Raw genomic sequence first — 17539 nt, forward strand, 5'->3', positions numbered from 1 at the left:
CAGGGAATGAATAGTTTTCTTGAAATCATTTTCGTTTTGGAGTTTTTTTTTACTCCCAGGTAGCCTGAAAGTTACTACTGCTGCTCTTTAATTCTAAAGCTAGAAAGGGAAACCAAGATTAGAAATGCAGGGAAAGAAAGAAAGAAAGAAAAAGAAAAAAAAAGAAAATAAGGAAAGGAAATGAAAGGAAGAAAGAAGGAAGGACAGGAAGAAAGGGAGGAAGGAAGGAAGACAGACAAAAAAACCCAAAAACCAGGAGGGCAAGGAGAAACCTAGGGAAAAAAAAAAAAGAAAAGAAAAAGAAAAGAAAAAAAACCAAAAAAAAACAAAAAAAAAAAAACCCATAGAAGAAAACCTCGGGATGGGCGAGAAACCCCCCCCCACCCCGCGAAAAATTCAAGATGGGCAAGAAAAGTCCCAGAAATACCACAGAAAAAAATCCAGGAAAAAAACAAAATAAAGACAAAACCAAAAATACCCATAAAACAACAACAAGGGCAAGAAAAAAACGCAGAAGAAAACCCCAAGACGTGCATGAAAAAGCCCAGGAAAAAAAAAACAAAAAAACAAAACAGAAAAATACGTAAGAAAGCCAGAGGAAAAAAAAAAAACCACAGAAAAAAAACCAAGATGGGCAAGAAAAATCCCTGAAAACAGACCAGAGACAAATCCCATAATGGGCAAGAAAAAAAATCACAACAAAAAACCAAGATGGGGAAGAAAAAATCCAGAAAAGAAAAACCCAGGAAAAAAAAAAAAACCTGAAAAAAAACCCCCAAGGGGGGCAAGGAAAAACCAGAAAAAACACCAAGATGGGCAAGAAGAATCCCAGAAAAAAAATGCTAGATGGACCAGAAAAAACCCCGGAAAAACCAGGAAAAAAAAAAACAGGGAAAAAAAACCGGAAAAAAATCCCAAGATGGGCAAGGAAAATCTGTCGTAAAAGGTGCCGTAAAGCGCGACTGTCGTAAAAGCTGCCGTAAAGCGCGACTGTCGTAAAAGGTGTCGTAAAGCGCGACTGTCGTAAAAGCTGCCGTAAAGCGCGACTGTCGTAAAAGCTGCCGTAAAGCGCGACTGTCGTAAAATGTGCCGCAAAGCGCGACTGTCGTAAAAGCTGCCGTAAAGCAGCACTGTCGTAAAAGGTGCCGTAAAGCGCGACTGTCGTAAAATGTGCCGTAAAGCGCAACTGTCGTAAAAGCTGCCGTAAAGCAGCACTGTCGTAAAAGCTGCCGTAAAGCGCGACTGTCGTAAAAGCTGCCGTAAAGCGCGACTGTCGTAAAAGGTGCCGTAAAGCGAGACTGTCGTAAAAGGTGCCGTAAAGCGCGACTGTCGTAAAAGGTGTCGTAAAGCGCGACTGTCGTAAAAGCTGCCGTAAAGCGCGACTGTCGTAAAAGGTGCCGTAAAGCAGCACTGTCGTAAAAGCTGCCGTAAAGCGCGACTGTCGTAAAAGCTGCCGTAAAGCGCGACTGTCGTAAAAGCTGCCGTAAAGCGCGACTGTCGTAAAAGCTGCCGTAAAGCGCGACTGTCGTAAAAGGTGCCGTAAAGCGCGACTGTCGTAAAAGGTGCCGTAAAGCGCGACTGTCGTAAAAGGTGTCGTAAAGCGCGACTGTCGTAAAAGGTGCCGTAAAGCGCGACTGTCGTAAAAGCTGCCGTAAAGCGCGACTGTCGTAAAAAGGTGCCGTAAAGCGCGACTGTCGTAAAAGCTGCCGTAAAGCGCGACTGTCGTAAAGGTGCCGTAAAGCAGCACTGTCGTAAAAGGTGTCGTAAATCAGCACTGTCGTAAAAGGTGTCGTAAAGCGCGACTGTCGTAAAAGGTGCCGTAAAGCAGCACTGTCGTGAAAGCTGCCGTAAAGCGCGACTGTCGTAAAAGGTGCCGTAAAGGAAAGAAGGAAGGAAGACAGACAAAAAAAAACAAAAACCAGGATGGGCGAGGAGAAACCTAGGGAGGAAAAAAGGAAAAAGAAAAGAAGAAAAACCCAACAAAAAACAAACACACAGAAAAAAACCTCGAGACGGGCGAGAAAACCGCCCCCCCCCAAAAAACAACCCCAAGATGGGCAAGAAAAATCCCAGAAATACCACAGAAAAAAGAAAACAGAAAAAAAAAAACCAAAACCAAAACCAAACAAACAAAAAAACCCAAACAACAACAAGATGGGCAAGAAAAAAACGCAGAAAAAAACCCCAAGATGGGCATGAAAAAGCCCAGAATAGAACCCCAAAATGGGCGAGGAAAATCCCAGAAAAAAAAAAAACGGAAAAAAACCCTAAGAACACCCAGAAAAAAAACCAGAAAAGAACCCAAGATGGGCAAGAAAAATCCCTGAAAACAGACCAGAGAAAAACCCCAAAATGGGCAAGAAATAAAATCAGAACTAAAAACCAAGATGGGGAAGAAAAAATCCAGAAAAGAAAAAAAAAAAGAAGGACAAGAAAATCCCAGGGGAAAAAAAAAACAAAAAAACAAAAAAACAAAAAAACAAAAAAAAAAAAAAAAAAACAACCAAGAGGGGCAAGGAAAAACCAGAAAAAACACCAAGATGGGCAAGAAGAAACGAAGAAAAAACCCCAAGAAATGCCAAAAAAAATCAAGGAAAAAGGGAGTAAAAGCCCCAAAAAACAAGGCAAGAAAGAGAGGCAATAAAGGCCACAAAAACTCAAGACAAAAGAAAACAAAACCAAGACATGCCAGAAAAAGGTACGAAAATGGTTCTGCCAGGTGCGATCAAGGTGAGCGGGTTCAGATTCAGGTCCAGGAGATGAACAAGTGTCAGATTAGCTTGGGGCACTGCTGTGCAATGCAGCTGTGACACGATTTATGTTTAAATATAGTTTAAATAAATTGGGGATTGTTTGGCTTTTATTGGGGTATAGGCTGGAGATTTAATAAAAAATATAAAACTAGAAATCCAAATATATCATATATATGTCGATATCAATAAATATTTAATATATATAAATATAAGTAAAAGAAATCTATTGTGTCAAAAGAATATATCTATTATTATATAAAAAGGTATTCTCTCCAATATATATAATATCTATAAATATAACAAATGAAAATTACAAATATAGATGTGAATAAAATTATGACAAACAAAATTATTTTTAAAATTTTAAATGTGTTTTAAAGAAAGGGGTGTCTTTGCTTTTTATTTCATTAGAGGCAGGGGTTTTATTTTAAATAATATAAGTACTATGGAAATGTAAATCGACATGCAGAAATATATAAAAAATATATAGAGATATAAAGATATAATACCAAACGATGAATAGAAATAGAAATAGAAATCTATGTAAGTAACATGACATGCAATATATAATATAATTTTTATTATACAGTAATATAAATTCTAAATATACATGCGAATATAAATATGAAAAATATATGATGGGGGCTCGGAGCAGCCCAGGTGTGAGTGTGAGGATGATGGGGGCTCAGATCAGCACCAGGTGTGAGTGTGAGGATGATGGGGGCTCGGAGCACCCCAGGTGTGAGTGTGACGGTGATGGGGGCTCGGAGCAGCCCAGGTGTGAGCTGTTAGGATGCTGGGGGCTCGGAGCAGCCCAGGTGTGAGCTGTTAGGATGCTGGGGGCTCGGAGCAGCCCAGGTGTGAGTGTGAGGATGATGAGGGGCCGGCTCCTGCTGGGGCGAGGCTGTTTTAGGGGGAGGCTTTGCCTCAGCTCCCTTTTGCATGGAGCTGCTGAGTGGAGGGGTTTATGGGGCGCTCCCGGCGCTGTCTCATGGAAGGACTGCGGGAGCTTCCCACAGGGTCGGGGGCAACGCCTGGATCCGCGCTTGGGTACGTGGAGCATCGCTTAAAGGAGGCGCCGAGGGACGAATCTTTGTGCCGGGGAGCAGCAGCCGAACAGGTGAGCCCGTGTGAGTTTGGAGCGGGGAATTTTCTCCTTCCCCTTTGCAATTTCATCTTGCCAGTCCCTCCCCGGATCCTCAGGAACAAAAGTGGAGCTTATGAGGACAAAAGGAATTAAGGAGAAGGAAGCAGCTCCTCTTCTTTTATTGTCTGCGTTTGAACTGAGGGGATCCCTCTTGACTTGTGGTTTTAAGGGTGTTGATTGCAAGAAAAGCTGCCTTTTCCAGGCTGTTAGGGGTATCCCGGGGGTGACAGGGAATCCCTGCGTTCTATTCTAAGGGGAATGGGAAAAGTATTCTTGTGGTATTATGGGTTTGATTTGAAGGCAGCCACCCCATTTGCACCACCCTCGGGTTTAAATGGAGGGGGCAGCCCTGGTGTCCCTCCTTTTCAAGGGTTTGAATGGAGGTCGAAATCGCCCTTTCCCATCAGTCGAAGGCTTTCATTTGGGGAGCGCCCCTTCTTTTCTGCTCTCCTAGGGGGTGAAATTGGAGGGGAGAACACATTTCTTTGCCCTTGTTGAAGTGAGGTGATCCCCGCCTGCGGCGTCAGTTTCGGGGTTGGCTTGCGGGAAGCCGCAGCTCCGGCAGCGTTTGCAGGGCTGCAATGGGGCTGTGCCGCTGCATTGGAGGGCGCTGCCCGTGCCCGCGGCCCGGCGCGGAACGTTCCCGCTCGGGAGCGCTGCTGGCACGGCCCGGGCAGCTGCCGGGGCGCACGGGGCATTCGGCGCGGCCGGGCCGGCCGAGGGCGGCAGTGGCGGAGCCGCGCCGGTGCGAGCCGTGCGGAGCCGAGCCGAGCGGAGCCGGGCCGGCCAAGGGTGGCAGAGGCGGCGCGGGCGCTGCTGCGCCGGCCCGGGTGGTGCCGGCCGCTCCGTCCGCTCCGGGCGCGGGGCTCGGGCGCCGCCGGTAGCCCCGGGCCCGGTGCCGGCCCCGCCGGGCAGGGGCAGCGGGCGGGGCTCCCCGGGACGGCGCCGGCCCCGCGCGCCGGAGCGGCCGCCGCAGGAGCCGCTTTCCTGCCGGGAGCCGCGCTCCGTCCGGGGCCGGCAGCGAGCGCGGGGTTCGGCCGCTCCAAGTTCGGCGGTGCCGTGGCTCGGAGGCGCTTTGGAGGCGTTGATGGCATCGCTGGGTTCGGTTTGCAGCGGGTGTCCGCTAAGGGATATGGGGTTTTTCCTGAGTGGGCACGGTTCTCGGTGCCGGTAGGGATGATAATGGTTTGTTTTGGATTGGGTTTTGTAGTCGGATTTTTTTTCCCCCGGGGTGTTATGTTTACAAGGGCGCGCAATGGTTTTTACGGGTCGTAGCGTGAAGCAGCGGTTCGCATTTTAATTCTGTTGCGGTGGCTTTTATTAGCGTGAGTGTGTAGTGTTTGTTTTGGGGGGCTTGGGGTAGCGTCCTGTCGTTCATAGCAGCGGGTTTTTAATCTTTATAATTGCATGTGTGTTTATCGTCTTCCAGGGCTTTTATTTGTTTGGTTTGTTTGATTGTAGTGTATGTTTTATGGTTACGGGTAATTTGGGGGACATTGTTTATGGTTACGTTTGTCTTTAGTCTTTGTGTTTGTTTCTAGGTGGTATTTTTATTTTGATAGCTTGAGGCACTATGGGTTTATTCAGTTGTGAATTATTTTTTTGTTGCAGATTTAAGTTTATCTGTTTTTTGGTATTATTCTCGTTGTTGGTTTCTTTATTTTCTTTTTTTTTGTTATTGTTGTTGTTTTTTAATGTATTTGAGTATTGTTTATCAGGGTTTTTTTTGGGAACATGGGTATTTATATGGTGGGTTTTTAAAGTATTTATTAATTTTGGGTAGTTAATTTCTTAGTTTTTAGTGGTTGAGATGTTTTTCCATTTTGTTAATTCGTTGAGGTTTTAAAGTTATCTTTACAGAGGATTGTTTATTCTTTGAGTTAGTGTAGAGGTAGAATTTTGTTTTTTTTTTTTTTTGTTTTTTTTTTATTAATGTCGTTCAGGGTGAGTGGCACTGGCTTGAGTTGAGTAGATTGGTTTGACATTTTTTTAGTACTTTTTGTAATTTGCTGTGTGTGTTTCTATAGGATTTTCTTTTATTTTGGTTCCATTTTTCTGTCGTGATGAGAATTGTTATTGAAAAGAGTGTTCTTTGTTTTTTCGCTGACATTTGTTTGGCTGTTGGAGGTATCTTGATGTTTTTGGAAGATATTGGTGGGAATTTGATGCTGTTTGTTCTGTCATTTCATTTAGGAATTGGATTTTAAATATGCAATTATGACTCTAACTATATTGTAACGAAAGAAATAGATGTGTAGCAATGGGAATGAGCCAATTTTATTTTTATATATTCGGTCAATTTTTAAAATTTAACATGTAACATAAGTCATTATATGTTATGATAAGTTACTCTAATTTTAATAGAGTATTGTGTATGTTTATAGATATATGAATAGAGAATATAAATGTAAATACAACCCAAAAAAAATACAAATATATAAATTTATTGCAACTATATGGAGATCTATAAAAAATTAATAATAAATTGTAAATGTAAAATAACATAAATTGATACAATATATAATACACGTAATACTGCATATATTTTATGAAAAATATTAGAGGAAATGGATATAAAATAGATATAAATAGGGATGTGATATACCTATCTATTTATATCTATCATTTTTTGTATATTATGATAAATATAAATATAAAAAAAAATTAGGTAGTTTAAAATAATGGATGGTTTTGGTTTTTTTTTTGCCAAAGCAGGGGTTTTAGTGTAAAAATTACAAATACAAATAATATAAAGGTAGAAATATAAGTATAGAAATATATCATAAACACATTAAAGATTTATATAAAAATTAGAAATATAAGGAAAAATAAGTTGTAGCAGTAGATATGGTAAATAATTTAAAAAATAATTTCCGTATATTTTTGAATAAGGTGCATATTAAATATAGTTATTAATATAATGCATCAATAAAAACTATAAATATATATAAAATATCAACAATCTATAAGAAGGAATAAAAGCTCTTTGTCACGTGCAGCAGTAGAAAATTTCAGGCTCCCAGGGAATAAATAGTTTTCTTTAAATCATTTTCGTTTTGGATTTTTTTTTTTACTCCCGGGTAGCCTGAAAGTTTCTACTGCTGCTTTTTTATTCTAAAGGTGGAAAGGTAAACCAAGATTAGAAATACAAGAAAGGCGAAGGGAAGGAAAGGGAAAGGAAAGGAATGGAAGCAGGAGAGGAAGAGGGAAGGGAAGTGGTGAAAAACAGAGTGAAAAAAGTAAAAAGAGTTGGAGGGAAAAAGAGAGGGCATTCGGGAGGAGCGGTGCTGCCTCAGGTGCTTCCCCGCCCTGGGGCGAAGGACCCGTTTGATGCCCAGGAGGGACTGCAGCTGCCGGTGGCGGGGGACGGAGCTGTGGCTGCCAGCCCGAGACTACAACTCCCGGCAGGCCGTGCTGCCGGCGCGGCGTGTGACGCAACGGCCGACGCGGCACATGAGTGGCTGGCGTGCCAGGCGGTCGCGCGGGGCTGTGCGCGGGCAGCTGCCGGCGCCTCTCCCGCGCGGGTCAGCGACGCTGGAGGGGCGAAGCCTCCGTCTGGCCGCCCGCCCGGTGCTGAGCAGCGCGGAATGAGCGTCCGCCCGGTTCCTCGGCCTCCCTCAGCGGTGCCGGGGGCGGGGGCGCTGCCGCCCGCCGATGGCGGAGGGCGAGGCGGTGCTTTGCTGCCGCGGGCCGGGAGCTGCAGGAGCCGCCCCGGGCGAGCGGCGCCGGGCGCTGCCGCGGTCCCGGTGGGGCGGCCGCCCTCGGGCTGGCGGAGGCGCCGGAGGAGCCCCCGAGCTGCAGCCGTCTCCCTCGGGCTGCTGCCGGTGCTGCGGGCGGAGGCGGCTCCGCCGCGTGTTGGGCGCTGCGAGCAGGGAGCGCTGCGGTATCGCCGGCATGACGGGGCTGCTGCCTGCGTTAGTGCTCGTGGCTCTTTGTGCCGTGACAGCGGATGGAGCGGCGCTGGGCGGTAAAGCCAGAGATGGCCGGGAGAATGCCCAGCGCAGGGAGCGGGCGGGCTGTGTGCTTCGGATGGCACAGGTGCGAGCTGCAAAGTCACCCCCGCTTCCGCCCCTGCCCTCCCGAGCCCCGGGGAAAATGCTTTCCAGCATTGTCGAGCTTCTGAGAGACAAAACTTGTGATTTGACACTAGCATCCAGAAAAGGTTTCTGTCTAGATTAGCAAATGCCTAAATTGTTCTTGGTTACATCCCATGACCGGTTTTAGGCAGTGACTTCATACTGCTTTTAGGATTTTCTTGTACAGTGGTGAGAAAATAGGCAGGTCTGATAGTGGTTTCACTTTTTTTCTACTTCACGTACCATGGGATTCTTTCATCCAAGCGATTGTTTTAAAATTCTACTGTAAGCGTTTGTGGTTCACTTTTTTTTTCTTTGCAGCACCCGGGCCTTTTTTTTTTTCTCTAAATCGGGAGTAAATATAGCTGAGTAAAATTACCTTGGTTATCTTCCTTCTTTTAAAACTTAATTGTTTTTATTAATAATTCTATTTGAATATGCAGAAAAAGTGGGTATGTCCTGTAATCTATGCTAGCTTTTCTCGTTTACAGGGTACTCACAAAATATGTCTCCCTTAGTGTCCCACAGAAACATTCTGGGTGAAATCTGAATTAAGGTATGTGTTTTCAAATAAGTAATCAGTTTAGATATTTGCCTGTGAATTACCTTTTCCTGTAATTCAGAGCTTGTGTTCTGTGGGTTTTATGATAAACCTGTAAAACATGTAAGAATGGTTTTGCAAGTCTGAATCGTTGAAGGCAGCAATAAGTGGATTTAAAGCCTGTTCTTGAGCAGACAAAGGGGAAAAGTGTGACTCTGATGCTGAACTTGTCATTTTTCATTTGACTTGCCTTGAATTATTGAAGAAGAGAGAGAACTAGGAAAAGAAATAGAATTGATTATTGAGCACTCCTAAAAAGCTCACCATGATTCTGTGTAGAGCCAAAGTGAAGGATGATGGAACAGAGCTCTGTGCATTAGAAGGAAATAAACCTGATGTCCACACAGAGTCTTACTAATTTCTGTTTTTAAAATGCAAAATAAGTTTAGGAAGTGTTGGAAGTTAGTATTTTGGGAAAGAAATGGCAGTTCCACAAAACATTCCATTCCATTTAAGAGAGGCCCTTGGACTGATTCATGTTGTAACTGCTGTCACTGCAGTCAGTTGGTGGTTCCGCCTTGAAACATGCACTTGGCCTTCTATAAAGCACTGTTTTGTTTGCCTTTCAGTGCTATGAGTCTTGATAAATTGGAGAAGTGCCCAAGAGAAATTCATCATCCTGAGATACAAAAGGTAGGAAGTGACTTTTTTTGGTTTGGTTCTTTTTCTTTATTGTTTTCTGGAAATAGAAGTAATTAAGTATAGATACTACTGGTTTGTTTCTTCCAGTAGCTGATAATACTAATACCAATAATAATAATAATAAGAGTAAAGTAATACTACTTCAACTGTCTTTATTTATCCATTGAACTGGCCATTTTAAATCTAAACTTCTAAACACAAATCAAACCATCATCCTTGTAGAATCTTTAATAGGAGTGGGCTAAAGATCCTGGTTTTGTTGACAGGATTTATTGGTTCGTGAAGAGCAAGAGGTAAGTACAAGCCTAACTACCCTCTAGCTCACAGACCTGCCCGGTGAATAGAGCTTTGTTTTTTTGATGGGCTTGTGATGACTTTGAGATCAATTGCTCATTCATTACAGTAAAAAAAAAAAAATTGTTTTGAACATGACAGCAAAAATAACTTTAAGCACAACTTAATAATAATAGATCACCAATTTTAGTTAATAATTTTATGCTATACTCTTGGGTGAGGGAAGACTCGGACACTCAATATGAGATCAGCAAGCTATGTTTATTGCAGAGAGTATCAGACACTTATAGAGCACATAATAAGCTTATGAATATTCTGTAAGCCAAGCGATCTATTGGTTAAACTATACCATCAACTCTTCCTCATTCCTTTGGGCCTACATTCCCTATTTCCCACGTCTCTCTGTCTACTTGTTATCCTACCCAGCTAGGCCCAGGCACACGCTGTCTTGCAGGTGCAAAACTCAAAAATACCTGTGTTCGGTACTTTCCCAGCTCCTGGTCGGCTAACGAGCGAATGTCTGCGTGACCTCTGTCATGGAGCCATTTCTCCACACTATACTATCAAAGTTTAAAGGTAAATTATTATATATTAGGAGATGGTGTAAAGTGTATGTTGTAATGTGTAGGATATATACAAAGATACGTACTTGAAAGTCCGAAGAGGAAACAAATTTTTACGCCTTCTGTTTGACTGTTTGTCATATATTTGGTTTTATTTCCCAGGGATCAGTGAATTTTAACTCTGGAGTCCTCTATGCTAAGGATGCTCAGCTTACAGATGATGAAATGTTCAGTAATGGTGAGTTTTTCACCTTCTCCTTCATTGTTTTGCTCATCTGAATAAAAAAAAAAAAGGCAAGATTAAAGAAAAAGCAATAGTTTTATTATTTTTACCCTGTTATGTCTGTTTCCTCAGTATTTGCTGCAGCTCTGCTTACCCAAGGTTTGGGTAAAACAAGCTTTGGGTTCCTTCTGTCTCACTGGGAGTTGCCCAATTCAGTTGCATCTGGTGAAATTCACCCTGAGACCTTACAGAACCAGCTCCAACTACGTGAGAGCCATTTGCAGTTCTCTCCAGACGCCTGGAGAATGGGCGACGTTTCTGAGGATCCGGCGAGCGTGCTTCTGTCAAAACTCAGTCTGTGAAGTTTCTGGGGAAAACCCTTCTGTGTCCTGAAGGGTTCAAACTCTGGTGAGGATCCAGTTATCAGGTGCTCACCTGGATGGTTCCAGCTGCCAAAGGTAACACTTGTACTCTTGCCCTGTAGTTTACATCTATTGTATTTTTGTTATTTTGCAGGATTTTTTGTCTTTGCAAAATATTGTGCATTTCACTCTTTGGAACCTCTCAGATGGTTCTTTGGTGCAGCACCACCCCATGGGACACTTGGCTGCTGTCCTGAAGGGGATGGTCGCTAGAATTGTAAATCCTGGAGTGTTTATAAGTCTTCTGTCCCCAGGGAGGTGTCATGCTTGGTTTACTTTTGTTCTGTTGGTTAGGCGCTGCTTCTCGTTGCAAGTATGAATTTCAAACTGCCCTGTTCTTTTTTTAACTGTTTTCCTGGTTCTCTCTGTCCGGCAGGGAAAGACTCTCGTATCCTTGTCGTCGGGCTCGGTGCTGTCCAAGAAGATACAGAGACTAAAAAAATCATAAGAAGCAAAATATGACTGCAGGGAAAAGAAGCTGGAGAGAACAGAAGGTGATATTGTTATCCTTACCCTGTATTAGAAACATCCGCTGTGCTTTGATGCTGGCAGCTGCCAGGGGCTTGTTGGCTCTTTGTAGGCAGGTGTAGGTGTTCACTTGTAGTTTTTTTCTCTGTTCAAGTCAATTCAAACTTTGCTAAGCTTATATTTGCAGAGTACTCTCTAGCACAGTCCAGCATGACATTTTTGAATGTTGTAAAAATACCATGTTACTTGGAAATTGCTAATGAAGAGAAGCTTTAGGGGAAAATAAGATGTCAGGGTTGGGAGATGTGAGAAGAATTGTGTGGGGATGTTAGACTGAAGTAAAGCACACTTGAAGCTGGACTGGCACGCTGGCAGGTCCCCTATTAAACAGTAGTGCTGAGATTAGCCTGGGGGTTGCCCATTGTTTCTGTAGAAATCAATGTTTCCTGGTCTTCAGAGGGAAGCTGCTTTGAAAAGCTGGAAGGTGCAGCATGCTGACAATCCCCGTGCTTTGGATTAAAAGTAGATTTCAGAAGGGTCCTAAGCTTTTGTCTTTTCCTAGAAGTCGATGTAATCCTATCGAGGAGTTTTTAATTCTGTGTTGCCATGTCATCCATCAGAGCCCTGCTGTACTAATCATCATACAAGTACAAAACAAAAAATCAGACCCTGTCCCAAGCACTTAGAGCCCAGAACACGATTTCCTCGGGCTGCCGTTTGCGTGCCATCGGTACTCACCACGAATTGAGCCCTGTGGCTCTGACAGAGCCCCTGGATGCTGGCGGAAGGGGGCTGGTCACAGACCCTGGAGGTGCCTGTCCCACAGGGAGGGAGAGGACGAGGCAGTGTGGCCTGCAGGGAGGGTCTCGTCCCCAGAGAGCAGCCGGCGACTCCATGCCTGCCCGGGGCTGCGGGTGCCCCCTCGGGGCGGACGCCTGCCCTCAGGTTTCCCTCTGGGCACCCGGGGCGGGAACCAGGTCCATCCGTGTGGCAGCTGCAGGGCCTGCAGGCTCTGGGCCCTGGAGCCGAGTGAGCCTGAGCTGCTGCATGCTTGCTGTGAGCTTTGGGGTGAGCGTGCATCACTGCAGGCCTGGGATGGATTGAAATGCGCTGAGGAAAGCAGAGGGAGGGAGGGAGGGAAATGCTCTGTTAACATGTGCCAATTCTTCTGTCAGACTCATCACGGCGGGACAGCGTGAGGACTGAAAGTGTAAGAAGATGTGGAGGGAAACAGAGAATCTGACAGGAGCAGCGAACGCACGAGTGCACGAATTTTGCTTTTTGCTTGGATGTAAACTCAGGAGTTGAAAGGAATTTGGGAGTGAGAAGGGACATTTCAGAAGGAGAAGAAGAAAAAGAAGTAGTTGTTGTTGCTACAGTCCTGGCAAAAGCTTTTGTTCTAGCTAATAAAAGAAGTTAGTTTAAAAAACAAAAAGGAAAAAATGTAGTGTTTTTTTTTTCCTTCACTATGATATGCATTGGTGGTATATGGTGTGTTGTTTTATTTCTTGGTATTATTAACTCTGTGTAAATTGTTTTTTGAGTGAAGCTGACTTTCTGGATGGGTTGGTTTGTATTTGAGGCAGGATTAATTTCAGTAGGGTTCTTTCATAGATTTCTGATGGGTATTACTGGGATTTTGGTTTTGTTTACTGTATGTTTAAACCTAGAGCTTTGGTAGGGCCAGCTGGGCTGCTGGAGTTTTGGGTGTGAATTTATTAGATGGCTTTTGTTAGATGCAGTTTTTAATTTTTGAAATGTTTTTCAGTGTAGTGGTTTTAAGGTGGTTTTTAAGAATTCATTGTATTGTTTTATCTTGTTTGTAGTTGGTGTATGATAAGGGATGTGGTGTGACCTTTTGAACATTATGGTTTTGGTGTTCCTAAGTTCTGATTTCTTTCTGGTTGGATAGTTTTTTTTATTTTTATTTTTTGGGACAGGAGCATTTATATGGTGGGTTTTTATAGGCAATATGTTTTTTAATTTAGTAGTGATATTTTTTAGTATTTTAATAGTTTAGGTTTTTTATTTTCATGGTTTTAATTATTTTTTTTAATTTTTTCAAATAACTTTGGTAGATCATAGGTTATTATTTGTGCATTAGCATAAAGGTAGAGCTTTGGGGACTTTTTTTAGTAATGTTTAGGGTCAGTTGTGCAGTTTTGAGTCTAGTGAGTTGGTTTGATTTAATTTTTATTGGGTGTTAGTTTTTATTAGCAGTTGTGTCATTTTCAAGGTGTGTTTGAGTTTTTTGGGGTTTTTGAGATATCATTTTAGGAGGAAGTTTATGATGAGCATGTGCGGAGGTTTTGGGCCACTTTATAGTGGGATTTAAAATTTATTTACAGTTAGGTTTATTTGAGTTTTTATTAGGGTTCAATGACGTTGTGGGATGTTTGTTCCGTTAGTAATAGAAACAGGTTTTGTTTTGCTGCGCTGCGATGGGATGGGCGTGTGCTGCGTGCCGGTGCTGACAAAGGTACAGTATTGTTGTGGCTCTGGTGCGTCGGGTTAATGAACTGACATGGTTTAATATAGAGATGAAAACAGAAATAAATATACATTTAAAAATAAATATAACATTAGAGTGGTAAACATAAATATAGATAACAGATACATACATAAAACTAAAATACATAGTATATAATTGTAACATCATATAGATAAATGATTGTCTATTTTATATATATATATATATATACACAAAGATAAATAAATATAGATTGTAGATATAAAAATATTTAAATAGAGTTAAAGTAAATTGGGTTTTTTTTTTAGGTTATAGGCTGGGAATTTTAAATAAATGATAGAAATAAAATATAAATTCAGATATACAAATATATATAGAAATACAAATATCTATACATATTTAATTTAAATAAATATAAGTAAAAATATATATAATACGGAAAATATATATCTATGATTATATTAGAAGGTATTCTCTCTAATATATATAATATCTATGAATAAAATAAATAAAAATATCCATATAAATATCATTATAATTTTGAAAAATAAATTTACTTCCTAAATTTTAAATCTGGTTCAAATAATGGGGTATCCTTGGTTTTTATTTGGTTAGAGGCAGGAGTTTTATTTTAAATAATATAAGTGATATAGAAATGTGGATCTTAAGATAGAAATATATAGTAAATATATAAAGAGAAGTTGCTAAACTATGACTATAAATTTAAATATAAATATATGTAAGTAATATGAAGAGTTGTAGTATAGAATATAAATAACATTATATGGCAATATAAATTATCAATGGGAATATAAATGTAAAAATATGTAAATATGGTTTAAGAGAAAGGGAATGTTTTGGCTTTTATTTAAGTAGAGGCAGGGTTTTTATTTTGAATATTATAAGTGTTCCAGAAGTAAAAATCTTGACGCAGAAATATTTAATCAATATAAAAATTATGAATAAAAATATATAAAAAATATAAATACCTACTCGCATCGGATGTAATCTAGAATATAAATTTATTAATAAATTGACATTGGTAAAGATAAATGTATAAGTAAGCAATAGACATTAATATACATTATAAATACAAATATGAATATAAAAATTGAACATGAGGATAAAATCTATTTAAATATTGTTTAAAACAAAGGGTTGGGTTTTTTTTTTATTCTTCTTGTGTTAGAGGCAGGGTTTTTATTTTAAATAATATGAATGTAGATATTATTGTTATATATTTCTAAATATTGAGATATACAATCAAGATATAAATATATATATAAACACAAAATATAAATAAATACAAATAATAGGAAGAGATGTAATGAAGAATACAAATAACAGTATACATAAGTATACATTTTAAATGTAAATGTGAATATGAACCTGAAAAATAGAATTTAAAAAAATATTTAAATACAGTTTTGAAGAAAGGGGTTCTTTTTGGCTTTATTTTGGATGGAGGCAAAGGTTTTATTTTAAATAATCCAAGTGTTACAGAAGTAAAAATCGTAACAGAAATATATACTTACTATGTAAAAATATTTATAAAAATATACAAATAAATTTAAGTTGTAGGGATATATGCAATATCGAATAGAAATGTATTTATAAAAAGAAATGTGTAAATGGACAGTGTACATCAATATACATTGTAAATAGAAATGTGAATATCAATATGAAAAAATATTTTAAAAATATTTAAATATTTTTTTAAAGAAATTGTTGGGGTTTTTTTTTCTTTGTTTTTTTTTGTTTTTTTTTTTTGTGTTGTGTTTTGTTTTGTTTTGTCTTTTATCCTATTAGGCTAGAGGCAGAAGTTTTTTTCCCCTCTTCCCGGTTTTGGGGCATTTATTTCAGAGCAGTTTTCGGCGGGGGTCGCCCCTGTTCTTTTTTGCCGCCTTCGCTGCCGGAGCCCCGAGGCGCGCTGCGCCCCCGGCCGGGGCGGGCGGCAGTGCTGCCATCTCGTGGGCAGGGCGCGGTACTGCAGCCGTGCAGCGAGAGGCCGCCACCTTGGGAGTGGCGCGTGGCCGATGTCGCGGAGTTTTGGTTGACCTTCTCAGCATGGCGGCGAAAAGGGCGGGGAAGTGGAGGACCGTGTGGGTGTTTAACTGCACTGCCTGCACGGAATACCGACGTCATGGCGGCCCCGACGGATTTTTCTGTGGCGTTTCATGTGTACTCGAGACATGCTGTGGGCTCAGGGGCGCCGCGGGCGGGCGTATTTCGGCGGGTTTGTGACAGGCATCTGGGTAAATGCCTCGCTGTGCCGGGGTCCTCACGCGTCCGCTTTCCCGCCCTGAGGGAGCCGAGCCGGGCCGAATAGTTCCGAAGAGCCGAGTGTGGGCGAAAACAGCCGAGTTTCACCAAAGAGCCGACTGCGGCCGGAAACAGCCGAGTTTCCCCGAAGAGCCGACTGCGGCCGGAAACAGCCGAGTTTCCCCGAAGAGCCGACTGCGGCCGGGAAGAGCCGAGTTTTCCCGAAGAGCCGACTGCGGCCGAAAACAGCCGAGTTTTCCCGAAGAGCCGACTGCGGCCGAAAACAGCCGAGTTTCCCCGAAGAGCCGACTGCGGCCGGGAACAGCCGACATGAACCGAAGAGCCCAGTGCGGCCGAAAACAGCCGAGTTTACACCAAGAGCCGATGATAGCCGACTGGAACCGATAGCCGCATGCAGTGCGCCTGTGCAGACGGCAGGGGGCGCTGTATAAAGTATAAAATATCAACTATCTATAAGAGGGAATAAAAGCTCTATGTCACGTGCAGCAGTAGAAAATTTCAGGCTCCCAGGGAATAAATCGTTTTCTTTAAATCATTTTCGTTTTGGAGTTTTTTTTACTCCCAGGTAGCCTGAAAGTTACTACTGCTGCTTTTTTATTCTAAAGCTAGAAAGGAAAACCAAGATTAGAAATGCAGGGAAAGAAAGAAAGAAAAAGAAAAAAAGAAAATAAGGAAAGGAAATGAAAGGAAGAAAGAAGGAAGGACAGGAAGGAAGGAAGGAAGACAGACAAAAAACCCAAAAACCAGGAGGGCAAGGAGAAACCTACGGAAAAAAAAAAAACCAACCAAAAAAAAAAAAAAAAAAAAAAACCAAAAAAACAAACCCACATAAAAAAAAAAAAAAACCTCGGGATGGGTGAGAAACCCCCCTCCCCGAAAAATCCAAGATGAGCAAGAAAAATCCCAGAAATACCACAGAAATAAAAACAGGAATAAAACAAAATAAAGACAAAAAAAAAAAAAAAAAAAAAGAAAAAAAACCCGAAAAACAAGAACAAGATGAGCAAGAAAAAAACGCTGAAGAAAACCCCAAGATGGGCATGAAAAAGCCCAGAATAAACCCCCAAGATGGGCGAGAAAAATCCCAGAAAAAAAAAATAAACCGGAAAAAACCGTAAGAAAGGCAGAGAAAAAAAAAAAAAAAAAAAAACAAAACAAAACAGAAAAGTACCCAAGATGGGCAAGAAAAATCCCTGAAAACAGACCAGAGAAAAACCCCAAAATGGGCAAGAAATAAAATCAGAACTAAAAACCAAGATGGGGAAGAAAAAATCCAGAAAAGAAAAAAAAAGAAGGCCAAGAAAATCCAAGGAAAAAAAAAAAAAAAACCAAAACACCTGAAAAAAAAACCCCAAGGGGGGCAAGGAAAAACCAAAAAAACCCAACAAGATGGGCAAGAAGAAACGAAGAAAAAACCCCAAGAAGTGCCAGAAAAAAATCAAGGAAAAAGGGAGTAAAAGCCCCAAAAAACAAGGCAAGAAAGAGAGGCAATAAAGGCCACAAAAACTCAAGACAAAAAAAAACAAAAACAAGACATGCCAGAAAAAGGTACGAAAACGGTTCTGCCAGGTGCGATCAAGGTGAGCGGGTTCAGATT

At 41.5% G+C, this 17539-nt stretch overlaps 1 long non-coding RNA gene across 7 annotated transcripts; it reads left to right on the top strand.

The window, feature by feature from the left end:
* Positions 1-2626: 2626 nt before the first annotated feature.
* LOC131095333 (uncharacterized) lies at positions 2627-12545 on the top strand. 7 transcript variants are annotated; one of them, XR_009115848.1, is made up of 6 exons: positions 2627-2698; positions 3752-3873; positions 8468-8532; positions 9147-10314; positions 10432-11215; positions 12365-12545. It is a non-coding gene; the product is annotated as an uncharacterized LOC131095333 (long non-coding RNA). The 7 variants fall into 7 exon arrangements; XR_009115846.1 differs by having other exon boundaries at positions 3773-3873; XR_009115849.1 differs by lacking the exons at positions 2627-2698; positions 3752-3873 and adding an exon at positions 7642-7938 and having other exon boundaries at positions 10432-10707; positions 10816-11215.
* Positions 12546-17539: the final 4994 nt, after the last annotated feature.

This window comes from Melospiza georgiana, chromosome 33, assembly GCF_028018845.1.
Source record: "Melospiza georgiana isolate bMelGeo1 chromosome 33, bMelGeo1.pri, whole genome shotgun sequence".
In the NCBI taxonomy this organism is placed as follows: Eukaryota; Metazoa; Chordata; class Aves; order Passeriformes; family Passerellidae; genus Melospiza; species Melospiza georgiana.